Raw genomic sequence first — 12,901 nt, 5'->3', positions numbered from 1 at the left:
GCTGCCTCCAAGAACCGCCAAAGTCCAGCACACACATTCTAAGCATATCCTCGATAGTCTGGATGGTCCTTTCTGACTGTCCGTCAGTCTGGGGGTGGAAGGCAGTGCTGAAATCCAACCTAGTACCCATGGCATTCTGCAGACTCCGCCAAAACCTGGAGGTGAACTGGGGCCCTCTATCTGACACTATCGAAACAGGAACCCCATGCAGCCTGACGATCTCATCCACATATACCTGCGCCAACTTGTTCACAGAGTAGCCACTCCTGACAGGAATGAAGTGAGCAAATTTGGTGAGTCTGTCCACAATCACTCATATGGAGTCCACTCTATTGGACGCCGCCGGTAACCCCACTACGAAGTCCATAGCTATATTTTCCCATTTCCATTCTGGAATAGGTAGCGGGTTAAGCATTCCAGCCGGCTTCTGATGTTCCAGCTTCACCCTCTGACACACTTCGCAGGCTGACACGAACTGTGCCACTTCTTTCTTCATCGCTGGCCATCAATAAACTTTCTTTAGATCTTGATACATCTTGGTGGCTCCGGGGTGAATGCTGTATCTTGCATTATGAGCCTCTCTCATAATGTCTTCTTTTAGCCCGATGTCATCTGGTACACATAGTCTGCTCCCATAGCGGAGGATCCCCTTACCGTCAAATCTGAACTCACTGTCCTTGCCTGACTGAACAGTCCTGGCAATCTTCACTAACTCTGGGTCCTCATGCTGTTTCTGAGCCACCTGCTCCAGAAACACAGGTGTCACTCTCATCTGGGCCACTAAGGCACCTGTACCAGATAACTCCATCTGTAGACCTTCCTCAATGAGCTTATAGAGCTCCTTCACCACTGACCTCCTCTCTGCCGATATGTGGGATAAGCTACCGAGTGATTTCCGGCTTAGGGCGTCTGCCACGACATTCGCCTTACCCGGATGATACTGAATCTTGCAATCATAGTCACTCAGCAGCTCTACCCATCTCCTCTGTCTCAAGTTCAAATCTCTTTGACTCAGGATGTATTGCAGGCTTTTATGATCTGTGAAGATCTCACATTTTACCCCGTAGAGGTAGTGCCTCCACATCTTGAGTGCAAAGATTACTGCTGCCATCTCAAGGTCATGTGTGGGGTAATTCAACTCATGCTTCTTCAGTTGCCTAGAAGCATAAGCGATCACCCTCTCATTCTGCATTAGTACACAACCCAGTCCCACACGGGACGCATCACAAAAGACTGTAAAGTCCTCATCACTGGATGGCAGAGCTAAAACTGGTGCTGAAGTCAATCTCTTCTTAAGCTCTTCAAAACTCTCCTCGCACTGGTCGGTCCACAGAAACTTCTGATTCTTCCTGGTTAGTCTGGTCAGAGGAGCTGCTATCTTTGAGAAGTCCTGAACGAACCTCCTGTAGTAACCTGCCAAACCCAAGAAACTTCTAATCTCTGTCACTGAAGTGGGTCTAGGCCAGTTAGCCACAGTTTCTGTCTTCTTGGGGTCCACCTCAATCCCATTCTCTGACACTACATGCCCCAAGAACGAAATACTCCTCAGCCAGAACTCACACTTGGAGAACTTGGCATACAAGCCATGTTCCCTCAGGGTCTGCAGAACCAACCTCAGATGATGGGCATGCTCCTCTGCATTCCTGGAATACACTAAGATATCATCTATGAAGACAATAACAAAGTGATCCAGGTATTGGCTAAACACCCTGTTCATGAGATCCATGAATGCTGCAGGGGCGTTGGTTAACCCGAACGGCATTACAAGGAACTCAAAATGCCCATATCTGGTCCTGAAAGCTGTCTTCGGCACATCCTCTTCCCTGATCCTCAACTGATGGTACCCCGATCTCAGATCTATTTTCGAGAAACAACCTGCTCCGGCTAGCTGGTCAAATAGATCGTCGATCCTTGGCAACGGGTACTTATTCTTGGTAGTGACTTTGTTCAACTGCCTGTAGTCGATACAAAGCCTAAGGGATCCATCCTTCTTTCTCACGAACAAGACTGGTGCACCCCAAGGTGAAGTGCTCGGTCGGATGAAGCCCTTTTCTACCAACTCTTGCAACTGTTCTTTCAACTCCTTTAACTCGGCTGGAGCCATCCTATAGGGAGGGATAGAGATCGGTCTAGTTCCAGGCACCAACTCTATCTCGAACTCTATCTCCCTAGCAGTTGGTAAACCTGGTAGCTCATCCGGAAAAACATCCTGAAACTCTCTGACAACTGGCACCGAGGCCGGCTCCCTGACCTGACTGTCTAGCTCTCTCACATGAGCTAAGTACCCCTGACATCCCTTCCTAAGCAACCTACGAGCCTGAAGAGCTGATATCAGACCTCTAGGCGTGCCCCTCTTGTCTCCTCTGAAGACGACCTCTGACCCGTTCTGATCTCTGAACCTGACTACCTTGTCCCTGCAGTCTAAGGTAGCACCATGGGTAGATAGCCAATCCATCCCTAGAATGACGTCAAAGTCTGTCAAATCTAGAACCACAAGGTCGGCAGAGAGGCATCTTCCCTCAACAAAAACTGGACTGTACTGGCAGACTGACACTGCCACCGACGGGTCACACTTGGGTGCACTGACCCATAGGGGACATTCTAACCCAGAGACTATCAGACCCAACCTCTCAACGGCTCTCGGAGCAATAAAAGAATGAGATGCACCAGGGTCCATCAATGCATACACATCAGAACACCCAATGACAAGATTACCTGACACCACGGTGTTGGATGTGTTAGCCTCCTGCTGAGTCATGGTGAAGATCCTGGCTGGAGCTGATGGACCTTCACCTCGGGAACCAGAAGAAGAGGCTGCCCCTCTCCCTCTACCTCTGCCACTGCCCTGAGTCGTGGCTGGAACTGTTGGCTGTGCCACACTACCAGAAGCTGTCTGCTGGGGCTGGCCCATAAAAGGCGCTCTAGGACACTCCCGAGCTATGTGTCCCTCCTGTCCACATCTGAAACATGTATTAGTCCCAGCTCGACATACTCCCCTATGCGGTCTTCCACATCTCTGGCATTCTGTACCATCTGAGCCTGAGCTCGAGCCACCGCCAAATCCCAGACCGGATTTCAACTTGTTCCAAAACTTATTCTTCTTCGGCTTCCTGGTGGTGTTATCCCACCTCTTCTTACCTGAGCTCTGAGAAGAGAAACCTGGTCCTCCTCTGCCTGGGGTCTTAACCCCTGAAGACTGGGTCACTGACTGCTTCACTGACCCCTCAACTATAGCACTTGCTTCCATTCTTCGAGCCATATCCACCACAGTGTGGAAACTTTCCCTCTCAGCTGACTGAATCAACGAGGAGTACCTGGAATGCAGCTTCATAACATACCTCTTGGCTTTCTTTGTATCTGTATCTAGAGCTTGCCTTGAAAAAGGCAATAGCTCTAAGAATTTATCCGTGAACTCCTCTACACCCATGTGCTCTGACTGCCTCAGTTGCTCAAACTCAATCATCTTCAGTTCTCTCGAACTGTCTGGAAAAGCCCATCCAGCGAACTCATTCGCAAATTCTTCCCATGTCATACCGTCTAGTCTAGGGTCCACATAACACTTGAACCATTCCCGTGCCTTCTTGCACTTTAAAGTGAACCCTGCCATCTGAATGGCCCTGCTGTCACTTGCCCCTAGCTCATCAGTTATTGTCTTCACCACTCTCAAATACTCAAAGGGGTCATCCCCTGACTTGTATTTGGGAGCATCTAGCTTGAGGTCATCTGTCATCTTTACCTTGCTCCCACTGGCTGAGCTAGGTCTAGGAGGTTGAGTAACTGGGGCTGCTAGTTCTGTAGGTGGTGGAGGTGGAGGTGCAGCATTCCCCGAGGTGGGGTTTGCCGGGTTTGGATAGAAGGGTGAGGGTGGATAAGCTGGGTACTGTGGGTAAGGTGGATAGAAAGGTGGATAAGGCATATAGGTAGGGTAGGGGTTAAAGCTGGAGTAATCCGATGTACCTCCCATCGGATACCCTGAACCCTGTGGGAAGGGTGGATAATGGGGTGGAAAACCATACCCCGAGGCCTGAATGCCTCCCTGAGACTCCCCTGTCCCTTCTTCCTCCATGCTCACATCCAGGTTCCCATCCCTCCTCTGATTCTCTTCCATAACCTCCCTCACATCTGAAGAACTTCCTCCTCTATCAGTCCCCCTTCTGCTAGCATCAAAAGACCTTCTAGGGTCCCTTGACACTCTTTCTCTGTTGGCTCTACAAGACATTGCCCTAGGCAATGTGGGAGGACGGGCGCTCGTGCCCTCATCCTCAGGTGGCACTCCAGTCAATCGTGCAGATCGACGAGTTCCTCTCATCCTGTTTTCTGAAAAACAGTACACATCATACAAACATTAGCGTCATATGGTTCATGTGGGCACACATGAACCCTCATCACATACATCACGTAGCACAGCATATCATTAATGCACATGCACAAAGTCATGGCAATTCACATCATCATGTAAGACAGGACTCCACATCCTATCCTAGTGGACATGACCTTTCCTATTGTGCTTGACCTTCTATAACATCTATGAGCCCGACACTCTAGGTCCGACCATATGAACCTAGGGCTCTGATACCATTCTGTAACGACCCGAAAATCGGACCGCTACCGGCGCTAGGATCCAGATCGGCTTAAGGCCGCCGGGACCCGTAGCAAGCCTGACATATAACCTGTAAACCTGTATAATCCCATACATGATCAACAACATGCATAAAAATTAAACCTTTCTTTCATTCATTTCTCATACACCAAACTCAACCTGTGCATGCACTAAAACATAATCATAAACTTGACCCCTCTGTGGGATCTCATCAATGCCCCAATGGGCGATATACATGCGTTGAGTTGGCTAACATCTGTATCATCAAATATCTAAGATCATGCATCAACAAGGGATTACAATACTCATAGGGTCAAGCACATCTATAACCTCAATATGCCTCATTACATAACATACTGTAATCTCTTACATTACATCATAGTACAATTGTCATGTCCACAATCTAGCTATTACATAAACATACTTCAAAACTCTGGCTAACCTCCTGGTCTACCCTGTACCTGCACATCTGGGGTTAGGGGAGAGGGGTGAGCTACAAAGCCCAGTGAGCAGAATGGTGAAATCATATATTTAAAAGTCTCATGCCATCATGTAATGTAACACATCACAACCAATCACATCTCGGATGGTATTGTCACCAATAGTCCTCTACATTTCCAAAGTGCCGGGACGTAGAATGGGTACAACCGGTCTTTCTCTTAACATAGCATATCATAACATACCAATGTGCCAGGGACGTAGAATGGGTACAACCTGGACTTTCTCTTACATCGTGCCAGGGACGTAGAATGGGTACAACCTGGACTTCCATACTATATCATGCCGTAACATCATCATGCCATATGAGGACTAAAGGATCATCCAATAACCAATCCATATCAACATCATAAATGCAATGCAACATATTCGTGAATACTAATGCAAACAACCTACTATATCTCATGGTATTCATGATGCATGGTACATACTCAAAATTCATATTTCATTTATTTTAAAACTTAAGGTTTATTCCACTCACCTCTGGCTAGCTCTGACAAACTCTGTAGCAGCTGGCTCACTGCTGGGGTCCTCGGTTCCTCGGGTCCGAACCTACACAGGTGGACTCCAATGAGGGACCAAACATACATAAACATAACTCTAATATACTCCCCAAAAACCCCCTAAAACATCATGAAATAATCATAGAAATACATGCATGAAATGGCTGAACAGGGCACTTTCGGCGGCAGGTTCGGCGGCCGAAAGTCCCTCCAGAGCCGAAAGTCAGGCACTTTCGGCGGCACCTTCGGCGGCCGAAAGTCCCAGACAGATCCGAAAGTCCTCTTTCGGGGGCAAGCTTCGGCAGCCGAATGCTGCCTCCACAAGGGGGTTCGGCGGCCGAAAATCCCTTCGGCTGCCGAACCTGGTTTCTCCCAAATGGGCAGAAACTTGGTTCAAACGAACCTCTTGCCTCCCAAAACCTCAAATCATGCATAAACTTGTTCTAAAACATGCCTACTTAACATACATCACACCTAGGGGTCTCAAACTATCATATACCCCAACTACAACACTTCAAACACACAAAAATCAACATACATTGTTCAAAATCATCATCAAACCCATAAACTCAACTTATAGCCTAAACATGCATTCTAACCCATAAAACTTCATAAAACTTATTTAAAACATACAATGAGCTTAAGATCGGCTCTTACCTCTTGAAGATCGAGAGAGAGATGACCTAACTCGGAGATCCAAGCAAATGAGCTCCTGAGTTCCCAAAGCTCCAAAACTTGTCTTAAAAGCTCAAAACTTGCAATGTGAGGTTAAAACTCAAGAAAAATGGAGGAGATTTGGAGAAAGAACACAAGATATGGGGAGAGGGAGGTCGGAAGCTAGCTATGGCCGAAAATGGGAGAAAGCTCGCCCATTTCGGCTAAGTGACCGTTTTATAGTGGTTGGCCAGGCCACGTTCGGGGGCCGAAAGTGCTTCTGCATGCATGCCATGTTCTGCGGCCGAACTTGACTTTCGGCGGCCGAACCTGGACTTCCCTCACTCATGCTTTCGGGGGCCTAACGTGCCTCCAAAACGCATGCATGTTCGGCGGCGAACTTGACCTTCGGCGGTCGAACCTGGGTTTTCCTCCAAAGACTTTTCATGCAAAAACTCAATAAATCTTCATACTTAAAACCATGAAATACCTTAAAACATTTTATGAAAACATGTTTCTACCCTACTAGAGGCTTCCGACATCCGAGATTCCACCGGACGGTAGGAAATTTCGATACCGGAGTCTAGCCGGGTATTACAGTTACAGTGCTGACCTCAAAAATGAGCTCAGTGCTCCTAAAGCCCAAATAAAATCAAAGTCAAGGCAAAATCAAAATAAAAGCAAATCTCATCATTAAAATCTAGAAACAAGCACGCGAAGGACAGAACAAGAATAAGGCCAAAATATATAACTTAGAAGCAATACGGACTGAGATGAAGGGCTGCATAAAAATTAAACCTAGATAGCTAAATGCTTCAAGAAAACAAAAGGCATTCAACAGACAGGAAAAATAATTCAACAAGTAAAACGCTCTACAAGTAAAGCAAGTTAACGAGCTGTCAATCCGGCACAGCTCACAGGCTGTATACCTAAAAACAGCCTAAGTATGGAAATACAAGCAAAGCAAGTTAACGAGCTACCAGCCCGACACAGTTCACAAGCTATACACCTAAAAACAGCCTAAATACGGAAATACAAGTAAATCAAGTTAACAAGCTGCTAGCCCATTGCAGTTCACAAGCAAAATACATAAAAACAACCTAAGTATAAAAATTCAAGTAAATTCGATAAATAAGAAAAATAAATAGACAGAGCGAAAATAAAAAAAACTCAAAATTTTATTAATTGTTGAAGCGAGTTACAGAGGCTGCAAAGGAATGGAGAGCAGAACTAAATAAATCATTTACAGGGTTATTTATAGTATCTTCCCCTGAGGTTCAGAAGGCAAGCGAGGAGCATTCTTGAGAAAAGGGTTGTCATCCTCTTTGTAGTACACCTCCTTGCTCTCAGAGTCCACTTCAGGGGCTCGTAACTCTGCTAATGGAGTGGAAAGGGCATCCCTAGCCGATTTAAGGCCTTAATTGTAGTTCGAAGCGAACATGTGGAAGGCCTCTTTGTACACTATTTCTTTCATCTCCGCAGAGGACTTATACTCCTCTAGTCACGCTTTGCAGGTCTGCTGAATCTTGCCTTTCAGCTCTGTAGAGTCCTTATACTTTTGCAAATACTCCTCACAAGCCTGCTGGATCCTATCCTTTACAGCCCGAGCATCCCTCAGTAATGCAAAACACCTCTCCTCTAGAGCAGTGACCTCTTGGCGGATTTATTATTGCTAGAGGTGAGATTCCTCTGCTTCCAAAGCCATGCCTTTTAGGTCTTTGATGTGTTTATTAAGCTTCTCTTGGAGGAAAGCAGTATGAGATAAGGCCTCATCATGTTGGGCCCTGGCCTCATCACGTTGGCGTCAGGACTCCTCCAAAGAGGACAGCTGTGCTGAGGCCTCATCTCGTCGAGACTTAGCTGCAGAAGCTCATTGGGAACCCTAGGCAACCTCTTCCCTCATCTCCCCCAGTTGCTTAGTGCGATCCTCAATCTGCCCTTGGAACTCAATGATCTATGCGCGGGCCTCACTAGTGGCAATAATGTTCTCATCCCAGCTCTCCTCAACAATGCGCTACTCCATCGAGCTCTGGAAGGACCGATTTTGGGCATCGATCTACATGAATATCCCAAAGGCCTTGTAACGACCCGAAAATCGGACCGCTACCGGCACTAGGATCCAGATCGGCATAAGACCGCCGGGACCCATAACAAGCCTGACATACATCTTGTGATCCTGTTTAATCCCATACATGATCAACAACATACATAAAAATTTGAACTTTTCTTTTACCAAGCTCAACCTGTGCATGCTCATAAACATATATATAAACATAAACATAAACCCCACACTGGAGCTCTCATCAAATGCTCCAATGGGGCATCTCATCATACACAAGCTTGGTTGAACATAACATCATCAAACATAGATCATGTTTACAAAAGGGATTACTATACAAACTCGGTCAAGCACAATTTCTAAACCTCAATCTCAAAATCAACATTTACATGACATAACTATTCATAACTTTACATCATTTTACAATTTATCATGTCCACATTCTAACTATTACATACACATGACTTCATTCATCTCGACTTCTCTGTCTAGCCCGTACCTGCAACCCTGGGGGATTAGGGAAAGGGGTGAGCTACTAGAGCCCAGTGAGCAGAATAATAAAAGCATTTAAATCATATGCCATAATGGAATGCAACACATCACAGATAAATCACATCACGGATGGTATTATCACCGATAGTCCTCTGCATTCCAAAGTGCCGGGACGTAGAATGGGTCAACCGGTCTTTCTCTTACATAGTGCCGGGACGTAGAATGGGTCAACCGGACTTCCACGCCATGACATACCATACCATATCACATCATATCATATGAGGACTAAAGGATCATTCAATAACCAATCCACAACAACATTATAGAATGCAATGCAACATATTCGTGAATTCTAATGCACATAACCTAGGATATCACATGGCATTCATGATGCATGAATATGCTCAAAACTTTATAATTTATTCGCTTTAAAACGTAAAGATTTATTCTACTCACCTTAGCTAGCTCTGACAATGACTGAAGCAGCTGACTCACTGCTAGGGTCCTCGGTTCCTCGGGTCCGAACCTACACAGGTGGACTCAAATGAGGGACCAAACAACTAGAACATGACTCTAAAAACATCCCCTAAAAACCCCCTAAAACAGCTCAAAACAATCATGCAAAACATGCAAAGGAAGGCTGAACAGGGCACTTTCGGCGGCAGGTTCGGCGGCCGAAAGTCCCTCCAGAGCCGAAAGTCAGGTAGGTTCGGCGGCACCTTCAGCGGCCGAAAGTGCCCTCCAGAGACGAAAGTCCCTTTTCGGGGGCAAGCTTCGGCAGCCGAAAGGCCTGCCTCCCAGGCAGGTTCGGCGGCCGAAAGTCCTTCGGCGGCCGAAAGTCCTTCGGCGGCCGAAAGTCCTTCGGCTGCCGAACCTGGTCTCTGCCAAAAGGGCAGAAACTCGGCTCCTCATGCACATTTGCCTCCCAAAACCTTAAATCAAGCATACAACTCAACCAAAACATGCATAGAAACATACATCAGCTCCTAGGGGCTTCAAACTATCCTAAACCCCATCTACAACACATCAAAAGCAACTCAACAACCTACATTATCCATAAACTCACCAAAAACCCTATCAACATGCATAAGCTCTAACACATGCATCCTTCCCCAAGAATCAACTTAAAACTTACTTAAAACATAAAAAGAGTTCAAGATCGACCCTTACCTCTAGAAGATCGAGAGGGAAAGCGACCTAAACTTGGAGAACGGAGGGAGAGAACTCCTGAGTCTTCCAAGCTTCAAAACTTGCTTTATGCTCAAAAATCTTCAAAACAAAGTTGCAAACTCATAAAAATCATGAAGAATGGAAGGAAGAAACTCAAAATCGGCGAGGGACGGCGGAGAGCTCACCTTGGCCGAAAATGGGGAGAAAAGCTCACCCATTTCGGCTAAGGGACCCTTTTATAGGTGGCTGGCCAGGCCACATTCGGGTGCCGAACGTGCCTCCGCATACATGCCATGTTCGGCAGCCGAACATAAGGTTCGGCGGCCGAACCTGGACTTCCCTCACTCATGCCTTCGGGGGCCTAAAGCACTCCCGAAGCGCATGTATGTTCGACGGCCGAACTTGGGTCTTCCTCCAAGATTATTTTCATGCAAAACTCATTTTCCTTCTAGCTTAAAAGCATAAAATACATTAAAACATTTTACAAAACATGATTTTATCCTTCTAGAGGTCTCCGACACCCGGGATTCCACCGGACGGTAGGAATTCCGATACCGGAGTCTAGCCGGATATTACATTCTCCCCCCCTTAAGAACATTCGTCCCCGAATATTCCTCAACTAGCACATGCAAGGCACACAACATAACATACATATAAAACACATGAACTCACAAGGAACTAACCTTAGAAAAGATAAGGGTATTGCTGGAGCATGGACTCCCGTGTCTCCCAAGTGCATTCTTCCATATTGTGGTGGTTCCAAAGGACTTTCACCATCGGGATTTCCTTGTTCCTCAACTTCCTAATCTGGGTGTCTATGATCCGTACTGGCTGTTCAACGTAGGTGAGATCTTCTTGGATCTCCACATCAGGCTCACTAAGAACCTTGCTCGGATCTGACACAAACTTCCTTAACATTGAAACATGGAAAACCGAATGGATTCTTTCCATTGAAGCAGGTAAATCCAGCTTGTACGATACATTCCCAATCTTTTGCAAGATTTCAAAGGGTTCGATGTATCGTGGGGCTAGTTTACCTTTCTTCCCAAAGCGAACCACTCCTTTCATAGGAGACACCTTGAGCAATACCAGATCTCCCTCCTGAAACTCTACTTGCCTTCTGTGGAGGTCTGCATAACTCTTCTGTCTGCTTGCAGCAGTCTTGATTCGTTCCCTGATTATGGGTACCACCCTGCTGGTGATCTCTACTAGTTCAGGCCCTGCCAAGGCCTTCTCTCCAACTTCCTCCCATTAAACAGGTGACCTGCACTTCCTTCCATATAAAGCTTCGTATGGAGCCATCCCGATGCTAGCATGATGGCTGTTATTGTAGGCAAACTCCACCAAGGGTAGATGCTGCCTCCAAGAACCACCAAAATCCAGCACACACATTCTAAACATATCCTCTATCGTCTGGATGGTCCTCTCTGATTGTCCGTCCGTCTGTGGATGGAAAGTAGTGCTAAAATCCAACCTGATACCCATGGCATTTTGCAGACTCCGCCAAAACCTAGAGGTGAACTGGGGTCCTCTATCGGACACTATTGAAACAGGAACCCCATGCAGCCTGACGATCTCATCAACATACACCTGCGCCAACTTGTCCACAGAATAGCCACTCTTGACAGGGATGAAGTGAGTAGATTTGGTGAGTCTGTCCACAATCACCCATATGGAGTCCAATCTGTTGGACGCCGCCGGTAACCCCACTACGAAGTCCATAGCTATATTCTCCCATTTCCACTCTGGAATAGGTAGCGGGTTAAGCATTCCAGCCGGCTTCTGATGTTCCAGCTTCACCCTCTGACACACTTCGCAGGCTGACACAAACTGTGCCACTTCGCTCTTCATAGCTGGCCACCAATAAACTTTCTTCAGATCTTGATACATCTTGGTGGCTCCGGGGTGAACGCTGTATCTTGCATTATGAGCCTCTCTCATAATGTCTCCTTTTAGCCCTATGTCGTCTGGTACACACAATCGGCTCCCATAGCTGTAACGCCCCGAAAATCGGACCGCTACCGGCGCTAGGATCCAGATCGGCTTAAGGCCGCCGGGACCCGTAGCAAGCCTGACATAAAACCTGTAAACCTGTATAATCCCATACATGATCAACAACAACATAAAAATTAAAACTTTTCTTCATACATACTGTCATCAACTAACTCAACCTGTGCATACTCTGAACATATACATAACGTAGTCCCTCTGTGGGATCTTATCAAGCCTTAAAGGCAAAATAACCTGTGTTGAGTTAGTTTACATAAACATCATAACATAAGATCATGTATATACAAAAGGGATTAACAATATACTATGGTCAAGCACAACTCTATCCTCAATAATCTCATTACATAACATACTGAATATTTTTACATTTCATCATAATACAATTGTCATGTCCACAAACTAACTATTACATACATATGACTTTTTCTCTTCTTGCCTTCTCTACCTATCCCGTACCTGCAAACCTGGGGGTTAGGGGAGAGGGGTGAGCTAGAAGCCCAGTGAGTAGAACTATAAAAAGAATATTTAAAACATGCTATCATGAAATGCGTCACTGCACAAACAAATCACACCACGGATGGACTGATTCAAAAATCCCTCAACTCCATGCCCGGCCCTATTATGGGCACCACAGGTCTTCGTATTGCCCGGCCCTATTATGGGCACCACAGGACTTCGTATTGCCCGGCCCTATTATGGGCACCACAGGACTTCGTATTTAGAAGGCTAATGAATCATCCTAATGTCCATCCACTATCATCTATCACAACAATACAATGCGGCATAGTCGTGAATTCTAATGCAAACAACCTATAATATGATCATGATGCATGAAGCATGATAAAAGCATTTCTTTTCTCAATTTAAAAGGTTAAGTTTAGTTCCACTCACCTCTGGCGGACTCTGACAAACTCT

Source organism: Manihot esculenta, chromosome 12 (assembly GCF_001659605.2).
Source record: "Manihot esculenta cultivar AM560-2 chromosome 12, M.esculenta_v8, whole genome shotgun sequence".
Lineage (NCBI taxonomy): Eukaryota > Viridiplantae > Streptophyta > Magnoliopsida > Malpighiales > Euphorbiaceae > Manihot > Manihot esculenta.
The sequence above is the reverse complement of the archived record's forward strand: the minus strand, read 5'-3'. Positions refer to the sequence as shown.